The sequence below is a fragment of the Arachis stenosperma genome, chromosome 10 (assembly GCF_014773155.1).
Source record: "Arachis stenosperma cultivar V10309 chromosome 10, arast.V10309.gnm1.PFL2, whole genome shotgun sequence".
Classification (NCBI taxonomy): Eukaryota; Viridiplantae; Streptophyta; class Magnoliopsida; order Fabales; family Fabaceae; genus Arachis; species Arachis stenosperma.
The window spans coordinates 72,280,916-72,307,817 of NC_080386.1; the positions used below are offsets into that span (position 1 = coordinate 72,280,916).

Below are 26,902 nucleotides of genomic sequence, written 5' to 3' on the forward strand. Positions count from 1 at the left end.
CTGAAACTAAAGGTAATTGACTAGGTAAAATAAACAATCAAAACAAAATGCTCAATCTAGTGAACTTCCAACTTAATCATTGTCGATACAAAATCAATCCCTGGCAACGGCGCCATAAACTTGATGCACAAAAACTTGTCTCTCAACAAATTTCCCTTCGGCAAGTATACCGAATTATCATCACGTAAAAATTCACAATAGAGTGAGGTCGAATCCCACAGGGATTGATTGGTCAAGCAACTTTAATTGGAAAGATGTGCTAGTTGAGCTAACAGAAATTGAGTTGAGAATTTCAGAAAATTAAATAGCGGGAAAGTAAAATGCAGAAAGTAAATTGCAGAATCTTAAATGGGGATTTGGGGAAATGAGCATGAAGATAAATGGCAGAAAGTAAAGAGAATGGGTAAGATCAGAAATGGGGGATTCATTGGGCTTAGGAGATGTTGCATTCTCCGGATCAAATTTATTCTCATCTCTTCCTCAATCAATGCATTCATTGATCTCCTTGGCAATCTTTGGTGATTGGATCCCAATTCCTTGGCAACCCAATCTCTCTAAGCTTGAACAATTGCCCAATTCCTTGATTTAATTGCTCATGGGAAGAGATGAAGTATGGTCACTGATTATACCACATGTATTTCCAAATTAAAGTGTTGGGAGGATTACATGTCACTATATCCATCCAAACTCCAATTCGGTCCAACATGAGAAAGCATTTCTAGCATAATCTCCTCATCCCTTTTCCAAGGCTCAGAGGAGACCCAATTATGGAGAGTTTCTTTTCTAAGACAACTAACCAATTGAATTAAAATCGAAAGCTTTCTAGTAAATCAAGAGAAAAGAAAGAGGAAGAAGAATGAAAACTATAATTGATCCATCAAATTACAACAGAGCTCCCTAATCCAACGAAAGCGGATTTAGTTGTTCATAGCTCTGGAAATGGAAATGAAAAATGGTAGAAAAAAGTACATTCTTCAGTAACTAGAAAAATGTAGAAAAATAAATATACAAGGTGTAGTTCTCTAAATTGCCAAGCTTTCTTTTAGTTCAAAACTATTCCTATATATACTACTCTTCTTGATCTTCTAGTTAGTTCTTCAAGTCTTGGATGTGGGCCTTTGATCTTGAGTTGAAGCAGTTACAATCTTTAGTGGGCTCAGCTTTGCTTTGTAGAAAAGTGTGAGTTAGGCATAGACGTTAGTTAGGACATTAGTAGTGTTAACATTAAGTGAAAATGTGGGTTCGAGAACGTTTGTGACGATCACCTTTTCCACTAATATTCCAACCCACTAATGATCCACGTTAACTTCAACGTTAGTGGCACTAACGTGACCACTAACGTTGCCTCTTAGTCCTTCGCAAACGTTATTAGCGTTCACCTTTTTCAATAATGTTGGCTCTTAGGTCTTCTCCCCACGTTAGAGTTCACGTTAGTGTAACTAACGTGACCCTTAACGTGGGCATGCCTAAGCTTCGAGAGCGTTAGTGACACTTACCTTTGTCACTAATGCTCCAAATGCCCCTCCTTCCCATGTTAGAGTTCACATTAATTGGATTAATGTGACCACTAACGTGGTGGTGATTGCCATCTCCAACGTTAGTGACAAAGGTGAGTGTCACTAACGTTGGCCCATCATGCTTAGCTCCACGTTACTCTTCACGTTAGTGGTCTTAACGTGACTACTAGCGTGGGCACTCTTGGCTTAGTCCAATGTTAGTGACAAAGGTGAATGTCACTAACATTGGCGATTGCTTCCTCCCCCCACGTTAGAGTTCACGTTAATTGGATTAACGTGGCTAAATGTGCCTTTGTGGAACGTTAGTGACATTCACTTTTACCACTAACGCTACAAGCTTGTCCCCATTCCACGTTAGCGGTCACGTTAATTAGCTTAACGTGACAACTAACGTGGCTCCTTCTTGCTTCCTTTGTGCTGAAAACAAGCAATTAAAGTGCATCAAAGCTTTGTTCCAAGTCATGAGATTATGCATAATTAATTATATCATTCAATTCCTACCTAATTCTCATGAAATCATGTAAAGTTCACAATGTTTGCTTGAATCAAGGTGTAAGTGTATTTTCATCCAAAACTTGCTTATTTACTAAGAAAATGCATGAAAGTATCCTAAAATAGTAAAGAAAAGATCAGTGAAACTGGCCAAGATGCCCTGGCATCAGTCGTCTAAGTCATTGGCTCCATTCAGTGCTCTTTCTCAGCCAAGCACTTCAAAGGGGAAGCGTCCTACTACAAAGGAACCCGCTCCTGAACCTTTGAGACCTAAGTCTAGGTCAGTCCCTCTTAAATCATTTAAGGAGCCTCACAACATTGATTCTTTTGAACACAAATCTCAGTTTATGACCTTCCACTCTGATGAGCGGATAATTTATACGCTTTTTGGCATTGTTTCTAGGTAGTTTTTAGTAAGTTCAACCTACTTTTAGGGATGTTTTCCTTAGTTTTTATGTTAAATTCACATTTCTGGACTTTACTATGAGTTTGTGTGTTTTTCTGTGATTTCAGGTAAATTCTAGCTGAAATTGAGGGACTTGAGCAAAACTCTGAAAAAGGCTGACAAAAGGACTGCTGATGCTGTTGGAATCTGACCTCCTTGCACTTAAAATGGATTTTCTGGAGCTACAAAACTCCAAATGGCGCGCTCTCAACGGCGTTGGAAAGTAGACATCCAGAGCTTTCCAGCAATATATAATAGTCCATACTTTATTCGGAAATTAACGACGTAACTTGGCGTTGAACGCCAAGTTCATGCTGCTGTCTGGAGTTAAACGCCAGAAAAACGTCATGATCCGGAGTTGAACGCCCAAAACACGTCATAACTCGGAGTTCAACTCCAAGAGAAGCCTCAGCTCATGGATTGATCAAGCTCAGCCCAAGCATACACCAAGTGGGCCCCGGAAGTGGATTTATGCATCAATTACTTACTCATGTAAACCCTAGGAGCTAGTTTATTATAAATAGAACATTTAACTATTGTATTAGACATCTTTTGACAGTTTAATCTCTTGACTGTTTAGCCTTTGATTATTCGGTCTCTTGATCACTCAGGGGGCTGGCCATTCGGCCATGCCTGAACCTTTTACTTATGTATTTTCAACGGTGGAGTTTCTGCACACCATAGATTAAAGGTGTGGAGCTCTGCTGTACCTCAAGTTTCAATACAATTACTATTACTTTTCATTCTATTCTCTCTTATTCTTATTCCAAGATATTCATTCGCACCCAAGAACATGATGAATGTGATGATTATGTGACGCTCATCATCATTCTCACCTATGAACGCACGTGATTGACAACCACCTCCGTTCTACATGCAACCGAGCTTGAATGTGTATCTCTTAGATTCCTCAACAGAATCTTCGTGGTATAAGCTAGATAGATGGCGGCATTCATGAGGATCCGGAAAGTCTCACCTTGTCTGTGGTATTCCGAGTAGGATCCTGGGAATCCGGAAAGTCTAACCTTGTCTGTGGTATTCCGAGTAGGATTCCGGTAATGAATGACTGTGACGTGCTTCAGACTCGCAAGTGCTGGGCGTTAGTGACAGATGCAAAAGAATCAAGGGATTCTATTCCAGCAGGAGCGGGAACCAACCAGTGATTAGCCATGCTGTGACAGAGCGCGTGAGCATAGTTTTCACTGCGAGGATGGGATGTAGCCTTCGGCCAGTGTGATGCCTCCAGACGATTAGCCATGCGAGTGACAGCGCAGAGGACCATTTTCCAGAGAGGATATAAAGTAGCCATCGTCGAACGGTGAACCCCTATACACAGCTTGCCATGGAAAGGAGTAAGAAGGATTGAGTTGAAGCAGTAGGAAAGTAGGCGTTCTTGAGCCATACAGTATCTCCATTCGCTTATCTGAAATTCCTACTAATGAATCTGCATAAGTATCCCTTTTATTATTTCTATTTTATTATTAATTTTCGAAACCATAAACCAATTTAATCTGCCTAACTGAGATTTACAAGGTGACCATAGCTTGCTTCATACCAACAATCTCTGTGGGATCGACCCTTACTCACATAAGGTTTATTACTTGGACGACCCAGTACACTTGCTGGTTAGTTGTGCGAAATTGTGGAAAAAGTATATAGAAACCATGGTGTTGGCATCATGTTTTTGGCGCCATTACCAGGGAATGAACAAGCAATGAATATTAACACATGAACAACAATTTCGTGCACCAAGTTTTTCCCGCCGTTGCCGGGGATTGTTCGAGTATGGACAACTGACGGTTCATCTTGTTCCTCAGATTAGGTAATTTTCTTTTCAAAAATCTTTTTCAAAATTTTTCTTTTCTTTTTCGTTTTTCCTAACTTTGTTTTCGAAAAAAAATTAATAAAAATCCAAAAAAATCATAAAATCATAAAAATAAAAAATATTGTGTGTTTCTTGTTTGAGTATTAAGTCAATTTTTAAGTTTGGTGTCAATTGCATGCTTTTAAAAATTTTTCTTGCATTTTTTGAAAATCCCATGCATTCATAGTGTTCTTCATGATCTTCAAGTTGTTCTTGATAAGTCCTCTTGTTTGATCTTGATGATTTCTTGTTTTGTGTTGTTTGTTGTTTTTCATATGCATTCTTTGTTTGTTAGAGTCCATGCATTAAAGATTTCTAAGTTTGGTGTCTTGCATGTTTTCTTTGCATCAAAAATTTTTCAAAATTATGTTCTTGATGTTCATCATGATCTTCAAAGTGTTCTTGGTGTTCATCTTGACATTCATAGCATTCTTGCATGCATTCATTGTTTTGATCTAAAAATTTCATGCATTAAGTATTTTTGTTGTTTTTCTCTCTCATAATTAAAAATTCAAAAATCAAAAAAATATCTTTTTCTTATTTCCCCCCAAAATTTCGAAATTTTGGGATTGACTTTGTCAAAAATTTTTAAAATTAGTTGTTTCTTACAAGTCAAGTCAAAATTTCAATTTTAAAAATCTTATCTTTTTAAAATCTTTTTCAAAAAATCATATCTTTTTCACTTTTTTATTTTTCGAAAATTTCAAAATTACTTTTCAAATTATTTTCAAAATCTTTTTCTTATCTTTATATCATATTTTCGAAAATTAGCTAACAATTAATGTGATTGGTTCAAAAATTTGAAGTTTGTTACTTTCTTGTTAAGAAAGGTTCAATCTTTAAATTCTAGAATCTTATCTTGTAGTTTCTTGTTAAGTTAAGTCATTTTAAAAATTAAATCTTTTTCAAAATATCTTTTTATTAAAATTTTTATCTTATCTTTTTACCTTACCCCTCTCAAAATTTTATCTTTTTCAAAATTTGATTTCAAAACATCTTATCTAACTTCTTATCTTCTTATCTTTTTAAAATTTGACTTTAAATTCTTTTTCAATCAACTAACTAATTTTTTGTTTGTCTCTTATCTTTTTCAAAATCAACTAACTACTTCTCCCTCTCCAATTTCGAAAATATCTCATCCTTTTTCAAAATTCTTTTTAATTAATTTAATTATTTTTAATTTAAATTTAATCTTATTTCTTATCCAATTTCGAAAATTACTAACCCCTTTTTCAAAAATTATTTTCGAAATATCCCTTCTCTTTTCTTCTTCTATTTAATTATTTAATTACTAACACTTCTCTTCATCTAAAAATCCGAACCCATCCTTCTTCACTCTTCTCCCATTTCTTTTTCTACTAACATAAAGGAATCTCTATACTGTGACATAGAGGATTCCTCTTTCTTTTCTTGTTTTCTTCTCTTTCATATGAGCAGGAACAGGGATAAAGGCACTATTGTTGAAATTGATCCAGAACCTGAAAGGACTTTGAAGAGAAAATTAAGAGAAGTTAAATTACAACAATCCAGAAACAACCTTTCAGAAATTTTCGAACAAGAGAAGGAGATGGCAGCCGAAAATAATAATAATGCAAGGAGAATGCTTGGTGACTTCACAAAGCCAACGTCCAAGTTTGATGGAAGAAGCATCTCCATTCCTGCCATTGGAGCCAATAATTTTGAGCTTAAGCCTCAACTAGTTGCTTTAATGCAACAAAACTGCAAGTTTTATGGACTTCCATCTGAAGATCCTTATCAGTTTTTAACTGAGTTCTTGCAGATCTGTGAGACTGTAAAGACGAATGGAGTTGATCCTGAAGTCTACAGACTCATGCTTTTCCCTTTTGATGTAAGAGACAGAGCTAGAATATGGTTGGATTCACAACCCAAGGATAGCCTGGACTCATGGGATAAGCTAGTCACTGCCTTCTTGGACAAATTCTTTCCTCCTCAAAAGCTGAGCAAGCTGAGAGTGGATGTTCAAACTTTCAAACAAAAAGATGGTGAATTCCTCTATGAAGCTTGGGAAAGATACAAGCAGCTGACCAAAAGATGTCCATCTGACATGTTTTCAGAATGGACCATATTAGATATATTCTATTATGGTCTCTCTGAATTTTCGAAAATGTCATTGGACCATTCTGCAGGTGGATCCATTCACCTAAAGAAAACGCCTGAAGAGGCTCAAGAACTCATTGACATGGTTACAAACAACCAATTCATGTACACTTCTGAGAGGAATTCCGTGAACAATGGGATACCTCAGAAGAAAGGAGTTCTTGAAATTGATACTCTGAATGCCATATTGGCTCAGAACAAAATGTTGACTCAACAGGTCAACATAATCTCTCAAAATCTGAATGGATGGCAACATGCATCCAACAGTACTAGAGAGGCAGCTTCTGAAGAAGCTTATGATCCTGAGAACCCTGCCATGGCAGAGGTTAATTACATGGGTGAACCTTATGGAAACACCTATAACCCATCATGGAGAAATCATCCAAATTTCTCATGGAAGGATCAACAAAAGCCTCAACAAGGCTTTAACAATGGTGGACGTAATAGGCTGGGCAATAGCAAGCCATATCCATCATCTTCTCAACAACAGACAGAGAATTCTGAACAAAACACCTCTAATTTAGCCAATGTAGTCTCTGATCTGTCAAAGGCCACTTTCAGTTTCATGAGTGAAACAAGATCCTCCATTAGAAATCTGGAGGCACAAGTGGGCCAGCTGAGTAAGAAAGTCATTGAAACTCCTCCCAGTATTCTCCCAAGCAATACAGAAGAGAATCCAAAAGGAGAGTGCAAGGCCATTGATATAATCAATGTGGCCGAATGCACAAGGGAGGAGGAGGACGAAAATCCTAGTGAGAAAGACCTCCTGGGACGTCCCTCAAACAAGAAGGAGTTTCCTATTAAGGATCCAAAGGAATCTGAGGCTCATATAGAGACCATAGAGATTCCATTAAATCTCCTTCTGCCATTCATGAGCTCTGAAGACTATTCTTCCTCAGAAGAGGATGAAGATGTAACTGGAGAGCAAGTTGCTCAATATTTAGGAGCTATCATGAAGCTGAATGCCAAGCTATTTGGTAATGAGACTTGGGAAAGTGAACCTCCCCTGCTCATTAATGAACTGGATACTTGGATTCAGAAAATTCTACCTCAAAAGAAACAAGATCCTAGCAAATTCTTAATACCCTGTACCATAGGCACCATGGTCTTTGAAAGAGCTCTGTGTGATCTGGGGTCAGGGATAAATCTTATGCCACTCTCTGTAATGGAGAAGCTGGGGATCATTGAGGTACAACCTGCCTTGTTCTCATTACAATTGGCAGGCAAGTCATTGAAACAAGCTTATGGATTAGTAGAGGACGTGCTAGTAAAGGTTGAAGGCCTTTATATCCCTGCTGATTTCATAATCTTAGACACTAGGAAGGAAGAGGATGAATGCATCATCCTTGGAAGACCTTTCCTAGCCACAGCAGAAGCTGTGATAGATGTCAACAGAGGTGAATTAGTCCTTCAATTGAATGGGGACTACCTTGTGTTTAAGGCACATGGCCATCCCTCTGTGACAGAAGAGAGTAAGCATGAAGAGCTTCTCCCAGTTCAGAGTCAAGAAGAGCCCACACAGTCAAACTCTAAGTTTGGTGTTGTGAGGCCACAACCAAACTCTAAGTTTGGTGTTAAGACCCCATATCCAAACTCTAAGTTTGGTGTTTGCAACTATACAACATTGACCTGATCACCTTGTGGCTCCATGAGAGCCACTGTCAAGCTATTGACATTAAAGAAGCGCTTGTTGGGAGGCAACCCAATTTTATTTATCTAATTTTATTTTATTCTATTTTATTGTTATTTTGTGTTTTATTAGGTACATGATCATGAGGAGTCACGAAAAAAAAATCATAAAAATTAAAAACAGAATCAAAAACAGCAGAAGAAAAAATTCACACCCTGGAGGACGCACAGGCTGGCGTTCAACGCCAGTAAGATGCATCTGGCTGGCGTTCAACGCCAGAACAGAGCATCATTCTGGCGCTGAACGCCAGAAACAAGCAACATTCTGGCGCTGAACGCCAGGAATGTGCCCAGAGAGGAAAAACTGGCGCTGAACGCCAGTAACAAGCATGAAACTGGCGTTCAACGCCAGAAACATGTTTTACATGGGTGTTGAACGCCCAGAATGTGCACCAATGGGCGTTTAAACGCTAGAGGGATGCACGAAGGCATTTTACATGCCTATTTGGTGCAGGGATGGAATTCCTTGACACCTCAGGATCTGTGGACCCCACAGGATCACCTCAGGATCTGTGGACCCCACAGGATCCCCACCTACCATATTCCCACCTTACCTCCTAATCCTAATTACACTCTCCTAATCCTATTTCACTCTTCCCCATGTCACACTTCCCAACAACTTTCACCAATCACCTCAATTCCTCTTCCCAATTACCCCATTCACCACTCACATCCATCCACTCTTCCCCATAAACCCCACCTACCTTCAAAAATTCAAAACCAATTTCCCTCCCATTCCAACCCTAAATAGCCGAACACACCCTTCCCCCTCTCCCTATAAATACCCTTCCATTCTACTTCATTTTCACACAACACAACCCCCTCTTCTCACCCTTGGCCGAACCATCACTTCCCCTTCTCTACCATATTTTCTTCTTCTTCTTCTTCTCTTCTTTCTTCTCTTGCTCGAGGGCGAGCAATATTTTAAGTTTGGTGTGGTAAAAGCATAAGCTTTTTGTTTTTCCATTACCATCAATGGCACCTAAGGCCGGAGTATCCTCTAGAAAAGGGAAAGGGAAGACAAAAGCTTCCACCTCCGAGTCATGGGAGATGGAAAGATTCATCTCCAAGAGCCATCAAGACCACTTCTATGATGTTGTGGCAAAGAAGAAGGTGATCCCTGAGGTCCCTTTCAGGCTCAAGAAAGATGAGTATCCGGAGATCCGACATGAAGTCCGAAGAAGAGGTTGGGAAGTCCTAACCAACCCCATGCAACAAGTCGGAATCTTAATGGTTCAAGAGTTCTATGCCAATGCATGGATCACTAGGAACCATGATCAAGGTATGAACCCAAGTCCAAAGAATTATCTCACAATGGTTCGAGGGAAATACTTGGATTTTAGTCCGGAAAATGTGAGGATGGCGTTTCACTTGCCTATGATGCAAGGAGATGAACGCCCCTACACTAGAAGGGTCAACTTTGATCAAAGGTTGGACCAAGTCCTTATGGACATTTGTGTGGAAGGAGCTCAATGGAAGAGAGACTCCAAAGGCAAGCCAGTCCAACTAAGAAGACTGGACCTCAAGCCTATAGCTAGAGGATGGTTAGAGTTCATTCAACGCTCTATCATTCCTACTAGCAACCGATCTGAAGTTACTGTGGATCGGGCCATCATGATTCATGGCATCATGATTGGAGAGGAAGTAGAAGTTCATGAGGTCATCTCCAATGAAATCTACAAAATAGCTGACAAGCCTTCACCCATGGCACGGCTAGCTTTTCCTCACCTTATTTGCCATCTATGTTACTCAGCTGGAGTTATCATAGAAGGAGACATCCTCATTGAAGAGGATAAGCCCATCACCAAGAAGAGAATGGAGCAAGCAAGAGAGACCCCTCACGGTTCTCAAGAGATGCATGAGGAAGCTCATCATCAAGAAATCCCTGAGATGCCTCAAGGGATGCACTTTCCTCCAAACAACTATTGGGAACAACTCAACACTTCCTTAGAAGGTTTGAGCCACAATGTTGAACAACTAAGGGTGGAACATCATGAGCACTCCATCATTCTCCAAGAAATAAGAGAAGATCAAAGAGCAATGAGGGAGGAGCAACAAAGGCAAGGAAGGGACATAGAAGAGCTTAAGGACATTGTTGCACCTTCAAGAAGAAGACGCCACAAGAGGTGGATTCATTCCTTGTTCTTTATTTCTTTCTGTTTTTCGGTTTTTAATGTTGTGTTTATCTATGTTTTGTGTCTTTATTTCATGATCATTAGTATGTAACCATGCCTTAAAGCTATGAATAAAATCCATTAATCCTTCACCTCTCTTAAATGAAAAATGTTTTAATTCAAAAGAACAAGAAGTACATGAATTTCGAAATTATCCTTGAATTTAATTTAATTATATTGATGTGGTGACAATACTTTTGTTTTCTGAATGAATGCTTGAACAGTGCATATTTTTGACCTTGTTGTTTATGAATGTTAAAACTGTTGGCTCTTGAAAGAATGATGAACAAAGAGAAATGTTATTGATGATCTGAAAAATCATGAAATTGATTCTTGAAGCAAGAAAAAGCAGTGAACAAGAAGAAAATGGCGGAAAAAAAAAAGAAGGAGCAGTAGAAAAAGCCAATAGCCCTTAAAACCAAAAGGCAAGGGTAAAAAGGATCCAAGGCTTTGAGCATCAATGGATAGGAGGGCCCAAGGAAATAAAATCTAGGCCTAAGCGGCTAAACCTAGCTGTCCCTAACCATGTGCTTGTGTCATGAAGGTCCAAGTGAAAAGCTTGAGACTGAGTGGTTAAAGTCGTGATCCAAAGCAAAAGAGTGTGCTTAAGAGCTCTGGACACCACTAACTGGGGACTCTAGCAAAGCTGAGTCACAATCTGAAACGGTTCACCCAGTTATGTGTCTGTGGCATTTATGTATCCAGTGGTAATACTGGAAAACAAAGTGCTTAGGGCCACAGCCAAGACTCATAAGTAGCTGTGTTCAAGAATCAACATGCTTAACTAGGAAAGTCAATAACACTATCCAAAATTCTAAGTTCCTAAGAGACGCCAATCACTCTAAACTACAAAGGAAAAAGTGAGATGCCAAAACTGTTCAGAAGCAAAAAGCTACAAGTCCCGCTCATCTAATTATAATTAATATTCATTGATATTCTGGAATTTATAGTATATTCTCTTCTTTTTATCCTATTTGATTTTCAGTTCCTTGGGGACAAGCAACAATTTAAGTTTGGTGTTGTGATGAGCGGATAATTTATACGCTTTTTGGCATTGTTTCTAGGTAGTTTTTAGTAAGTTCAACCTACTTTTAGGGATGTTTTCCTTAGTTTTTATGTTAAATTCACATTTCTGGACTTTACTATGAGTTTGTATGTTTTTCTGTGATTTCAGGTAAATTATGGCTGAAATTGAGGGACTTGAGCAAAACTCTGAAAAAGGCTGACAAAAGGACTGCTGATGCTGTTGGAATCTGACCTCCCTGCACTCAAAATAAATTTTCTGGAGCTACAGAACTCCAAATGGCGCGCTCTCAACGGCGTTGGAAAGTAGACATCCAGAGCTTTTCAGCAATATATAATAGTCCATACTTTATTCGGAAATTAACGACCTAACTTGGCGTTGAACGCCAAGTTCATGCTGCTGTATGGAGTTAAACGCCAGAAAAACGTCATGATCCGGAGTTGAACGCCCAAAACACGTCATAACTCGGAGTTCAACTCCAAGAGAAGCCTCAGCTCGTGGATTGATCAAGCTCAGCCCAAGCATACACCAAGTGGGCCCCGGAAGTGGATTTATGCATCAATTACTTACTCATGTAAACCCTAGGAGCTAGTTTATTATAAATAGAACATTTAACTATTGTATTAGACATCTTTTGACAGTTTAATCTCTTGACTGTTTAGCCTTTGATTATTCGGTCTCTTGATCACTCAGGGGGCTGGCCATTCGGCCATGCCTGAACCTTTTACTTATGTATTTTCAACGGTGGAGTTTCTGCACACCATAGATTAAGGGTGTGGAGCTCTGCTGTACCTCAAGTTTCAATACAATTACTATTACTTTTCATTCAATTCTCTCTTATTCTTATTCCAAGATATTCATTCGCACCCAAGAACATGATGAATGTGATGATTATGTGACGCTCATCATCATTCTCACCTATGAACGCACGTGATTGACAACCACCTCCGTTCTACATGCAACCGAGCTTGAATGTGTATCTCTTAGATTCCCCAACAGAATCTTCGTGGTATAAGCTAGATAGATAGCGGCATTCATGAGGATCCGGAAAGTCTCACCTTGTCTGTGGTATTCCGAGTAGGATCCTGGAAATCCGAAAAGTCTAACATTGTCTGTGGTATTCCGAGTAGGATTCCGGTAATGAATGACTGTGACGTGCTTCAGACTCGCAAGTGCTGGGCGTTAGTGACAGACGCAAAAGAATCAAGGGATTCTATTCCAGCAGGAGCGGGAACCAACCAGTGATTAGCCGTGCTGTGACAGAGCGCGTGAGCGTAGTTTTCACTGCGAAGATGGGATGTAGCCTTCGGCCAGTGTGATGCCTCCAGACGATTAGCCATGCGAGTGACAGCGCAGAGGACCATTTTCCAGAGAGGATATAAAGTAGCCATCGTCGAACGGTGAACCCCTATACATAGCTTGCCATGGAAAGGAGTAAGAAGGATTGAGTTGAAGCAGTAGGAAAGTAGGCGTTCTTGAGCCATACAGTATCTCCATTCGCTTATCTGAAATTCCTACCAATGAATCTGCATAAGTATCCCTTTTATTATTTCTATTTTATTATTAATTTTTGAAACCATAAACTAATTTAATCTGCCTAACTGAGATTTACAAGGTGACCATAGCTTGCTTCATACCAACAATCTCTGTGGGATCGACCCTTACTCACGTAAGGTTTATTACTTGGACGACCCAGTACACTTGCTGGTTAGTTGTGCGAAATTGTGGAAAAAGTATATAGAAACCATGGTGTTGGCATCATGTTTTTGGTGCCATTACCAGGGAATGAACAAGCAATGAATATTAACACATGAACAACAATTTCGTGCACCACACTCCAACTACAACCCTCACCATTTTTGCTCAGCCATGAACCATGACTTTTATGAAGGTGTTGTTGTTCATCGTCCCATATGTGATAAACCCCATTTGTAGGGTTTATCTTGTATTGATTTTAAGGGATTTTATCACCTTGTTACCCACATTTATTCAATGAAATGGCATGGTTTTGTGATTGTCTCCTTATTTGTGCTTAGATGTGAAAACATGCTTTTAGACCCTTAATTTGATGGTTTTAATCTCCCTTTGATTCCACTAGATGCCTTGATATGTTTGTTAGTGATTTCAGATTGAAAAGGCTAGGAATGGATCAAAGGAGTGAAGAGAAAAGCATACAAAGTGGAGAAATCGTGAAAAGTCAAAGAAGTTGAACTCGCCCATGGACGCGCGCGCGCACCTGGCGGTTGCGCGCACCTGCAAATCACCCCATGGATGCGTACGCGTGCTGTGCGCGTACGCGTCGGTGCTGGTTTATGATTTTTTAATGAAAACGTGACCAACGAATTCTCAAGGATTGTGGGGGTCCAATCCCAACCAACTTTGGCGCCTAAACTGCTATTTAAAGCCAAGGATTGAAGAGCAAAGGGGATTCCATTCATTACACACTCATTAGGATTAGTTTAGAAGTAGTTTCTAGAGAGAGAAGCTCTCTCTTCTCTCTAGGATTAGGTTAGGTTTAGTTCTTAGATCTAGGTTTTTATCTTTGCTTTCTTCTACTTCTATCTCTCAATTCTTTGTTGCTACATTCATCTTCTTCTATTCTTTTGTTGTAATTTCCTTTACGTTGTTCTTATATTTTGTTGTAGATCTAGTATTGTTCCTTCTACATTCTTCCAATTCAATAAGAGGTCATTCATAATAATTGCTCTTCTTTGCTTTTCTATTGTTGATCTCTTGCCTTTGTAGTTAGATCTCTCTTTAATTCTTGCAATTTATGTTGTTTACTTTTATTGCCTTTTATGTGTTTGTTAAAATGCCTCTTCTAGATATAGTATAGATTTTGTTCCTCTTGGCCTAGGTAGAGTAATTAGTGACTCTTGAGTTATCTAATCCCTTTGTTGATTGGTAATTGGAGAGATTGCTAATTGGTTTGGAGTGCACTAAAGCTAGTCTTTCCTTGGGAGTTGGCTAGGACTTGTGGCTCAAGTCAATTCATCCACTTGACTTTCCTTTATTTAGTAAGGGTTAACTAAGTGGTAGCAATGAACAATTCTCATCACAATTGAGAAGGATAACTAGGATAGGACTTCTAATTTTCATACCTTGCCAAGAGCCTTTTACAGTTGTTAGTTTATTTCCCTTGCCATTTATAATTCTTGTCTATAATCTCAAAAACCCCAAAACAACTCACAACCAATAACAAGACACTTTATTGTAATTCCTAGGGAGAACGACCCGAGGTTTCAATACTTCGGTTTATAAATTTAGGGGTTTGTTTTAGTGACAAACAACTTTTTGTATGAAAAGATTATTGTTTGGTTTAGGAACTATACTTGCAATGAAAATTCGTTTATGAAATTCTAAACCATCAAAAATCCAATCATCAAAAATGGCGCCGTTGCCGAGGACTTGCAATGGTGTTATGTTATTGGTTATTGTATATATGTGAATAGTGTGAATATGTTTGCTTTTGTTAGCTCTTACTAGTTTTAGGATTTAATTTCCTCACTCCTTATTTGATTTTTGTTTTTATTTTCTCTTGCTACCATGAATTCTCACTTTGGCTATGAGTGTGATTACAACTATGTTGTAGGAAGTGGAGATTACAATGATGAGAATGTGTATCAAGGATGGGACAACCAAAGGTGGAAGGAGCCATATGCATATGATCAATCCTCATGGCAACAACTCCCACCAATGCACTATGAAGAAGAGCCATTCTATGATGCATATCAATCCAATGGCTATGGTGAATCTCCTTGTGATTTTCAAGAACCACCACCATATGCCTATGAGTCATATCCTCAACATGAACCTCAACCACACTCACAAGCCTATTTTCAACAAACACCTCCATATGACCATGATCCTTACCCACCATACCAACCTCCTTTTGAACTATATGAGCCATACATGGAACCACAATTCCAAGATTACTACTCCCAAGAACCACCTCAATACACACCACCACCTTACCAAGAAGAACCACCTTCCTATAATGAACCATTTCCCCAATATGATGAACCCTCCCATCCACCCCAACCTCTAATGGATGAAACCCTCGGTGTTCTTCTTCAAGGACAAGAGGAGATGACAAGGGATGTGCAACAATTCATGACTGCCTTGGATGAGGTGGTAAACTAGCTAGCATCCCAACTTTTGGACACTCAAGGAACTCCCATGGCTACATGCGGAGAATCAAAAAAAGAGCATAGCATGAAGGAGAGATTGGAAACTCCGGTGGAAAATGAGGAATGCCACTTTGTATTAGAACAATTGAAGAAGCCTATGATTATTGAAGAAAAGGAAGAAATGGTTGAAGACTTAGGAGATGCGGAACCTCCATGGGAACCTAGAGTTATAGAAAACTTCTCCAAGAAGATTGAAGTTGATGTTGAGGAGGAATATGCACAACCTCCAAGGCATATCCCATATGAAGACTTGGAAGGAGTGAAGCAAGAATTGAGTTCCCTTGGTGATGAAGATCATGCATCCAATCTTCTTGGTGAAGAATCCTTTGAATTTGAAGAACCTTCTCCCAATGAATTTGAAAGTGATGTGGAGGTAGATTTCTCTCAACCTCCCATTTATGACTTGAGTGATGGAGAAGAGTTAGATGAAGTTGATGAACAAAGGATTGAGAATGAAGAAGTTTATGAAGAGGTGGAGATTGACAAGGAAGCAAATAAGGGAGTAGAGCTTGCAAGCACATTGGAGACACCTCTCCCCAAGCCACCACCATCCATTCTCTCATTCAAGTGGGTAAAATCCTTATACTTAAGCTTTGTTATTCCCCTAGAATATGGTTTGCTTGAGACGGATGGTCAACTTAGAAAAATTAGTGGCTTTAAGAGTAAAAAGGAGATGGTTAGTGGTTGGAAGCATCACTCTAGGTTCATTATGGTCACATGTCCAAAGCTTGATAGCAAAGGTTGGTGTATAACTAGAGTACATGGGTCTAGAAGGATGTTTGGTCACTTTGTTGAGAATTCGCCTTGCTCACCACCCACATGGATTAATGATAATCAACTTGGAGATGGGTGTGAAGACAAAATATGGGATCCGGGAACACATGAGGATCAACATTGGGAGCCCATGGTTTGTGAAGAACTCCATCAAAGCTTGGAGATATTAATCTTGAATAATGGAGCTTATTGGAAGTCCAAGTATTGGTGGAAGTTCCAAGATGAATACAAGCACAAGCCACCTTGAGAGGAGCTCCCCATAAGTCCAACTTAAGGACAATAAACAAAAGTGCTAGGTGGGAGACACCCCACCATGGTAACTTCTTTTCATTTTATCTTTTTGTACATATTGGTAGAATCAGTTTAAATTCTTGTTTTGATTGTTTTAATGAGTCTAATTGGTAGTTTAGTATGTTAAATAAGGTTTTATGGTATTTTGGTAGCTGTTTGGAGGTTTGGAATGCTTGGATTGGTGCAAAAACATAGCAAAAATTTTTGAAAAACAGAGCACCATCCACGCGTACGCGCACTTCACGCGTACGCGTGCATAAAGCATTTTGGACCATCCATGCGCGCGCCATGCACGTGTACGCGTGGATTGAGAAGTTCCACCCTCCATGCATTTTTCCAGAGAGTTGTGCCTGCGCCGCGCCAATGTTGTGCCTTTGGCACAAACCTATTTGCGCGCTCGCGCACATGACGCGTACGCGCCATTCTCGGAATAAGCCATCGACGCGGACGCACTCTGTACGCGTACGCGCCGCATCCATTACACCACCATCCGCGCTCGCGCGCCATGCGCGCGTACGCACAGATTTCCTTCATTCACCACATTTCTTTTCTTCTCCTCTTTCTATTTCTTTCCTTCTCCTTTCTTCTTCCCTCCTCCTACCCCTCATCCAACACTTCCAAACACCATGGATAACCATTTATTTTAGTTAGTTATTAGTTAGTTAGTTAGTTATTAGTTAGTTAGTTAGTTAATTAGTTAGTTAGTTAGTTGATTAGTTAGTTTTAGTTTAGTTTTTATTTTATTTTCTCTCTTTTCATCATAAGTGTTGGATTATTGACGTTGTTTACTATACATTGCTGCCCCTTATTGCCTAAATGCTATTTTAGCATGAATGTTTTTTTTAGATAATCTTTGTTGGATTCTATGATTGAGGTTATATTTTGCTACTTGGTTTTGAGTTTTTCATGCTTACCTTTTGAAAAATACCAAGTGATGAGAATTGCCTTCGAACTTCTAACTCTTTTGAATTGCATGTTGTAGCTAGCCATCATGTGATTTGAATCCTTTTCCTTGATTAGGCAACCTCTTGATAGATGATGTTGTACATTTACCTTAGTGCATGGTGTTTCATGATTATATGCATCCATATGCTTTAGCTTGAATGCTTTCATGCTTCTTTAATGCTTGTTTTACCTTACAAGTTCACTTAAAGCATCTCAAGCATACTAGAATGAGTAAAGTGCATGCTTCTTTTGTGACATAGCTTTTTACGCTAGTGTGTGTTCTTAAAGGTGCGCAATTTAGAATTCACACACTTATTTGTCATTAAGGTCACACTAATTCACTCGCTCATTTCTAGTGAGTTACCTCATTTCAACAATGTATGCTTCCTTGCTTTTATATCTTCTCATCTTATGGTGTCATATTTTTGTTTTTCATGATGAATGCACCACAAGCAATAACGAAAGCAAGACTAAGAACACGCAGAAATCCGGAGAGTCGCCATACCCCTTGCTCATCTTTGAGTGCACCGAGGACGGTGTAAACTTTTAAGTGTGGGGAGGTCGTCCGACCGGTCGGCGATTTTGGGTGACAAATTTCTAATCCTAACACTTTTGCATTTCATTCTAGGATTTTAGAATTTTTACTTGCATTTTCTTAATTTTGCATATGTATACAAAATAAGCGTAGTCAAAATAATGAAAATTTTCAAGATTTCTATTTATAGGGCATCTCAATTGATTTGAGTGAAAACTTTTCATAGAGCTTGCTTGAATTATATATATCTTGTGGATCATGTTTTTGAGCTAAGAACATAAGCAAGTGAGTTTTGAGCCTAATGGTGTGGTTACATCTTATAACCACTTATTTTCCTTCTTGTGCGCATTATTCTCTTTCTATGATTGTAATCCTTGATTTGTTTGATTCTTTATGTCTATTATTTTGTGTATACATGCATTTATATGATTGAGGCCATCATTTCATTAGCTCACTTACCCAAATAGCCTTACCTTTGATCTTCCATTGTTAGCCAATTTGAGCCCACGATTAACCCACTTGTTCTTAATTTAGCACATTACAAGCCTAAAGTGGAAAACAATAAATGTCCTTATTTGGATCTTTGATTAGCTTAGGCTAGTGTGTGTGAGCATCATTCAAGAGTGGGAAAACTTGGGACATTGGTTGAGAAAGAGGGGTGTATTTTGTATTGTTATTAAAAAAATATTGGGAATTGGGTACATACTCATGTATTGATCAAATGTAAAACCTTATGCATTGATGTTCTTGTATATAGAAAGAAAAAAAATGAGAAAAACAAAAGAAAAGAAAAAGAAAAAAAATAATATGAAAAAGAAAAAAAATATAGAAAAAGAAAAAAAAAAGAAGAAAAATAATAAAAAGGGGACAAAATGCCCCAAAGCAAGCCCAATAAGGGTCAATGCATAAGTGTTGTGAAATGAAAAGAAAATGCATGAGTATGTGAAAAAAGTGAAAAATGGGTAGTTAGATTAGAACTTAATTGAATAGGATGTTATAGGTTAGGTGGGAAGTCTAAGCTTATCAAAGATTCAAATTCCAAGCTCACTTAACCAAATATGCATCCAACCTTGACCCTAACCCCATTACAACCTAAGGAAAAGACCTCATGATAGATGTATGCATGCATGAAATATATGTTGATTGTTAGAAGAAGAACAAATCTTAGAAAGCATGATTAGGGGAGAATTGAGTGAATCAACCCTAAACACTTGAGCGAATAGAGTGCAAACACATCCGGTGAGGGTTTGATGCTCAATTACATGTTTCCACCTATGATCATAATTTTCATGCAAGTTTGTAAAAATATTTAATAACTCAATTCAATTGTGGATTAGACTTGCTAGTCCTTAGCCCTTGTGCATATATGCTTCTTGGAAATTGATTTATTTTGACCAAGCAATTGCATTCATCTAGATAGTTGCATATAGGTAGATTGCATTTAGTTATTTCCCATTGAATAAATGCCATACCCTTACTTCATTCTTGGTTTAAGCATGAGGACATGCTTGGTTTAAGTGTGGGGAGGTTGATAAACCCCATTTGTAGGGTTTATCTTGTATTGATTTTAGGGGATTTTATCACCTTTTACCTACATTTATTCAATGAAATGGCATGGTTTTGTGATTGTTTCCTTATTTGTGCTTAGATGTGAAAACATGCTTTTAGACCCTTAATTTGATGGTTTTAATCTCTCTTTGATTCCACTAGATGCCTTGATATGTTTGGTAGTGATTTCAGATTGAAAAGGCTAGGAATGGATCAAAGGAGTGAAGAGGAAAGCATACAAAGTGGAGAAATCATGAAAAGTCAAAGAAGTTGAACTCGCCCATGGACACGCGCGCGCACCTGCGAATCACCCCATGGACGCGTACGCGTCGGTGCTGGTTTATGATTTTTTTTAATGAAAACGTGACCAACAAATTCTCAAGGGTTGTGAGGGCCCAATCCCAACCAACTTTGGCGCCTAAACTGCTATTTAAAGCCAATGATTGAAGAGCAAAGGGGATTCCATTCATTACACACTCATTAGGATTAGTTTAGAAGTAGTTTCTAGAGAGAGAAGCTCTCTCTTCTCTCTAGGATTAGGTTAGGTTTAGTTCTTAGATCTAGGTTTTTATCTTTGCTTTCTTCTACTTCTATCTCTCAATTCTTTGTTGCTACATTCATCTTCTTCTATTCTTTTGTTGTAATTTCCTTTACGTTATTCTTATATTTTGTTGTAGATCTAGTATTGTTCCTTCTACATTCTTCCAATTCAATAAGAGGTCATTCATAATAATTGCTCTTCTTTGCTTTTCTATTGTTGATCTCTTGCCTTTGTAGTTAGATCTCTCTTTAATTCTTGCAATTTATGTTGTTTACTTTTATTGCCTTTTATGTGTTTGTTAAAATGCCTCTTCTAGATATAGTATAGATTTTGTTCCTCTTGGCCTAGGTAGAGTAATTAGTGACTCTTGAGTTATCTAATCCCTTTGTTGATTGGTAATTGGAGAGATTGCTAATTGGTTTGGAGTGCACTAAAGCTAGTCTTTCCTTGGGAGTTGGCTAGGACTTGTGGCTCAAGTCAATTCATCCACTTGACTTTCCTTTATTTAGTAAGGGTTAACTAAGTGGTAGCAATGAACAATTCTCATCACAATTGAGAAGGATAACTAGGATAGGACTTCTAATTTTCATACCTTGCCAAGAGCCTTTTATAGTTGTTAGTTTCTTTCCCTTGCCATTTATAATTCTTGTCTATAATCTCAAAAACCCCAAAACAACTCACAACCAATAACAAGACATTTTATTGTAATTCCTAGGGAGAACGACCCGAGGTTTCAATACTTCGGTTTATAAATTTAGGGGTTTGTTTTAGTGACAAACAACTTTTTGTATGAAAAGATTATTGTTTGGTTTAGGAACTATACTTGCAACGAAAATTCATTTATAAAATTCTAAACCATCAAAAATCCAAACATTAATATGCCCCACTTTTTTGGCTGACTTACCAAATCTGAAAAAGAAAGGTTTTACATTTGTTGAAAATATTGATTTTCTAGAATGGAATCAATTTTTCAAAATTAAAAAGCTTGTTTACCCAGTTTTAGCTCTAGAGTTTTGTACAAATCTGACCTACCATAAAGGAAGTATTCACTCGTATGTCAAAGGTCGTAAAATTGTCTTGAATAGTGAATCTATTAGTGACTCTTTAGAATACACTGGTGTTGGTATACTGTGCTTATACTACGGGTAAGTGGGATGAGGGGTTGGGTGTTTTATATAAAGATGCTCTAACTCATGTGTGTGAGAATATTTCTCTTATTGATGGCCTTACATCTATTCACAAAGTCCTCGGCCCTCTTCGTGCGCAATTGCATCGTATAGTGAACCACATTATTCTACCTCAAAGCGGCTTATATCATAGGGTGTCTTTCTGTGATACTTTAGTTTTATATGCTATCATCACTAAAATTGAAATATCTTTTGCATATTTAATAGTAAGGCATATGTTTGACTGCATAAGGAGTGACAAAATTATGGCTCTTCTGTATGGCATATTTTTAACTTGCATATTTGAACAATTTGATTTTGACCTTTCAAATGAATCATATAAAAATAGACACCCATATCTAAAAGGAGGTGGTTTAGTGAAACAGCACAAGAAAGGGCCTACGAGAACTGAAAGGGCAGTTCTTGATGGTGAACTCGACAACACTCATCCTCCTTCTACCTCAGGAATCTCAGCCTTAACTGGTCACAAATCACTCCTTTTTAGAGTTATGAAGGATATTTTGCAAGAGTTTATGAACCTATCCAAGCATCTAATCTCTACAAGAAAACAAGAAAGAAAGCTTGCGGTCAAACATGAAAATGTCCTTATAAAGTCAAAAGACAGAGTAGCCATCCTTATGAAGTATGTTGACAACATTAATGAGGACGAAACAATGGCCATTGACCTAGAGGAACCACTTGATTCTAAGGAGGATGGATTGGATGCTAGAGGATGTCTCTAGTTGCTGGTCTCTGTTATTTGGACATTTGTCTCTTAGAACTATTGTAGTTTGTTTTAGCCTCTGTTTTATTTTGGATGACTATAAACACTAATAAATGTTATATTTTGCTTTTGATTTTAATCAAGTTTCTATAAACTTGAAACTCTAACCATTTTTGCTGACTTCCATTGCTTCTAGCTTCTCCCGTGATGACAAAAGGGAGAGTAGTAGAAGAAAGTAGAATTGAATAGTTTAGAATGTTTGGATTTCATAATTTTTATTTTGTTGCAGGTAATATGGCATACTCTATTTTAGAATAATTTTTTTTCATGCTCTGTTCCGATTTTATGCTATGTTTTAAAATGATTAATTTTTTTGTACTATGGTTTAGAATTCTTTAACGATTTCTCTATTCATTGATAACTATTGCATTATTTTTTGAACAGGTGTTGATGATACACTTAGACCATGATCAAGTGTTTGGTTTCATTGGTTGAAAATGAAACAAAACAATTGTGCTATCTGTAAAAAAATGTGCTATCTGTATGTTGTGTATAGTTGTGTGTTCTGTGTGTGGATATTTAAATAGGAAACAAAACATGAGCACAAAGTCAGGGGGAGCAATCCTTGAAAAAAAAGGGGAGCACATCAAAACTACTAGATGTCATCAAAGGGAAGTGCCTTAACATTATCTAATTCAATTCTTTTGATTCTATCCTTTGAAATTATGTTTGTCATCAAGGGGGAGATTGTTGAGTTAAGAATGAATATTAATTTAATAATGATGATAAACATTAATTTATTGGGTTAAACACCCAATTGGATTTGAGTGGTTCATTTAAGTGATGCAGGCCCAAATAATTGAGTAGCAATCCAAACAAATGAAACAAAGCAATCAAATGTGCTGAATGGATATTAAATCCATAACTAAGCCCAATACAAAGTGAAACAAAGAAAAGCTTTCAATAAAGCTAAGTTTCAACATGCTTCAAATCTGGTAAACACTTGAAAGAGAGAGAGAAAGAGACCTTCACCTTCAAGCTCACTTACACCAGAGAAGAAAGAAAGAGAAAGCTCATAAAAAAAAGCAAGAGTCTAATCAAAATAAATTAAAAGCATGTTACACCAAGTCAGGGGTTAAAGGTAAATAATTTCTTTTTGCATGCAAGTTGATTTCTTCACTTCTTCTCCTACTCTCTGTGATGCCATTTAAAGAAAAAAGAAGAAAATGGTGGTTGATTATCTCTGTTGTGTATCAACGGTTAAAGTTATTACTTGGAGTCAAAACACATTTTCAAGAGTTTGAATTTGGAATTATCATTGAGCAAGCTCATTTCTGCTACTCTGATGTCCTTGGTCAAGCAAATAGATCAAATTTTAAATGCCTAATTTAGGGGTTGATTGAAAAAAAAGAAAGGATGAATTTTGAAAGTTCAAAGTCCAAGAAGTTGACTTGGAAAAAATCCTAATTTTGGCTAAAAGCAAGGTACAAAAAGAAAAATTGAATATGAGCATAGAACAAGGGGAGAGAGAGAGAGAGAGAGAGAGAGAGAGAGAGAGAGAGAGAGAGAGAGAGAGAGAGAGAGTGAATCCTCACTACTAATTTTGAAGTCTTGGAAGCATTGCACTTACACTAAAGGGAGAACTCTGCCAAGATGAAGAACAAAGTGATTAGTTCAGATGCTGAGTTCAGTTCATAGAGTCAAGAGTGTTATTCATCATTTCCTTCATATTTTACTATTTGTATTTCAGTTTCAATGTATATCTTTCTTAGTTTTCTTTGAGAGGTAAAAGACAAGAAAGAGAGGCATTGAAAAAAGCCATAGAGTGAAAAAGGTTGAGAGATACACTTGAGAGAAAAGTCAAGAGTGATTTCAGATTTCTTTTGGTTGTATCTTCTATCTTGTGTCATGTACCTGAGAGGTATCCCTTGTTAAGTTGGGTAAGCACTTAGTGCAATATGTCTAGGTATTAGCATAACCAAGTCAAGTTTATGTTCAAGTTTGTGTGCCCATATAGGATTACGTTGAGTCCTATAGAATTGGTGTATGTAATACTTGGATTATAGTGAAAATTTCACCAACATTGTAGTGAAAACTGGATGTAGGTTGTATTGCACAAGGCAACTACTGAACCATGATATATGGCTGTGTCATCTTCTTTCTCACTGCTTTAGTTCTGTTTTCTGGTTTTTATGAGACAAAACAAAATTGTCTCCTAAATTATCCGCTGCGTAAACCAAATAGAAATCAAGTTCAAAATTCTGTGTTTAACGCTTAATTATTTAAAGTTAAAGAAGGCCATAGATTCCCCTTCTCTAAACCTTCTGAACCTTCAGTATACAATAAGTAGTTATCCATTTTCTATCTACTTTAAAAAAATAGAACAAGAGAGTAAAAGAATTATACAATATAACTTATTTAGTTATTCTTTTGGCTAGAAAAAAAGATAGTTGAAAAACATACTTTATTTTACAAGCCTTTACTTTAAAAATTTTATAATTTATAATCATTTTACCATTTTCTACTTTAAAATTATTTCGGTAGTCTTTTCATAATATTTAATAGGTATTAGTCCCTCTTATATATAATTTACATCTGCTGTGAATCTACCGTAACTTTAAATTCAAATTTTTCTCCTCCAATAATTATGAGTACAGGAATATACCATTTTTGACTAACTAATAACATTAACTCATTAATTCAAATTCAGTATTTTATTAACTCACAATCTCCTCCTCATCTTTTATTAATTCTAGTCGCTCTTTATTATTTTTGTGCTTTTATTATATTCTCTCCCTCTAATTTTAATATCTTGTAATTAAAAAAATATCTTGTTGCCTTAACTTAGAGATTTCTTATTTTATTTTTTTTTAAAAGTTTTAAGAAAGTTTTGTTCTTGAAAATTTTAAACCTGTTGTATATATTTTTTTTTATCTCTACTGGCCTCACCTACTCCTTAATTTCTTCCTTTTTTTTAACTAAATCATTTAATTGTAATATAAATACATTTTTTAGTGGAGAATCTTTTAACTTATCTTTACAGATATTAGTATACCTGTCTATTTCCTAGTTAATATATCAATAGGCTCGAACTGATTTTTTGTGATCATATATTAACAGATTTTACACAGTTATTATAACAACATATTTCTGGTTTTAAATAATATTCATCCTCTGGTTCTGATAAACTTGAACAAGAATTTATATCTAGTTGTTATGTAAAATTATCTGAATCATCTTACAAGTATTTAGAGTCTATTTTTATTTCTGATTCGTTATCGATTAATATAGTTATTAGTGCTTGTCTTACTTTTTTATTACTAATTTTATTTATATTTTTTTATTTTGTAGTTATTTACATAATGACCTAATTTTTTATATTTTTAACAGATTATTTATTTTTTATTCTTTGCACTTTTTTATTATTCTATTTTTTTCTTATTTTTTATTATTATATTTTTGTTTTTTTATAATTTTCTTTTGACTTGTACATAAATTTGTATTATACCTTATATAGTTCTTGATATTGATATTTATTGTCATTTTTCTTATTATTTCTTTTTTTAATAATTTACTTTTGGTTATTGGGTGCCTTTTCTGTAGCAATATCATATTGCTGGCAAAAATTTTCTAGTTCTTGCTTGTTACTAGCATTTTTTTGTTAATTTTTTTGCAGCCTAGTATTCGTACATATTTTTACTCCTATTTATACTATTATATTATGTATTAATATTTATCCAAATATTAATCTTTCGTATGGTATTTAAATACCAAATAAGGATTGTAATCTCTGTAATACTTTATCTTCAAAAGATTTGGGTAAGAATGTTATGAATCTTTCTTTTTAAAAAAAAATTGATTCATCATTTCTCATGATGACTTTAGATATAAAAATATCTTAGTACTATCTATAATTAAACATGGTTGGAGATCTTGAATTCATTAACTGAGTTTTAATTTTATCTTTAAAAATGTTTAGTTCTCCTAAGAAGTTTTTTATGATTGTAAATATCAAGGTTGTTGTAACATCCTGTAATCGATCTTCTTGTTTAACACTATTAAGGATTAACTCTTTTTCTTGTAAGGTGAAAAAGTTATCTCACTATATTTTTAATTGTTCAGTGAATCATTGAGTTATCAGTACAGTAACTTCTCTATTACTAGCTCATTTTAATTTATAGGTGATTGCCACCATCGTTATATTATACATTAAGTTTAAAATAACTTATTCACTTAATCCATCTAAATTTTATTCTACTAAATTAAATCTAGTAAAACTATTATGTACTAATTGTATCTTTTTCTCAAGACTTACATTTGCTGGGATTGGTCATAGACAATAATTTCTGAGTTTTGAGTAATTTTAATTTTTGAAGAATATTTTATTAACATGTAAGTATATTGTGTTGATAGCCGTCTTTTTCTAGTTTATTATTTTAAGTTTTTCTTTTAACTCTTCTATATTTGCTTTTACACTTATTCTAAGTTTGATTATGTCAAGACTTTAAAATTTGTATATAGATTTTTCTACAAATTTATTTTATTTATGTCTATGTTTAATTCTTTATAACTGTTTTTCATATCTTCTAAAACCGTATTAATATAATTATAAGACTTTTTTTATTTACATTGCCTTCCAAACTATTATCCTTATAAAGGGTAACTTCTAATTCCCAGTCTTGGACAATTTATAGTTTTATAATTTTTCTAAAAAGGTATTGTGATTTTATTATTTGATCTGTACTAATTTTTTAAGTAGTATTTATTTTTGTTAAAGGACAAAATTCTCTTTTAAAGTTTTGAAAGTAATTATTAAATCAATCAAAGAAATATATAATAATATTATTTTTTTAGATATTTATAAC

General features: G+C 36.3%; 1 non-coding gene across 1 annotated transcript; it reads right to left on the reverse strand.

Moving 5' to 3' along the window:
* Positions 1–6,281: 6,281 nt before the first annotated feature.
* LOC130959013 (small nucleolar RNA R71) lies at positions 6,282–6,385 on the reverse strand. The gene has a single exon (XR_009078111.1). It is a non-coding gene; the product is annotated as a small nucleolar RNA R71 (small nucleolar RNA).
* Between the last annotated feature and the right edge of the window lie 20,517 nt (positions 6,386–26,902).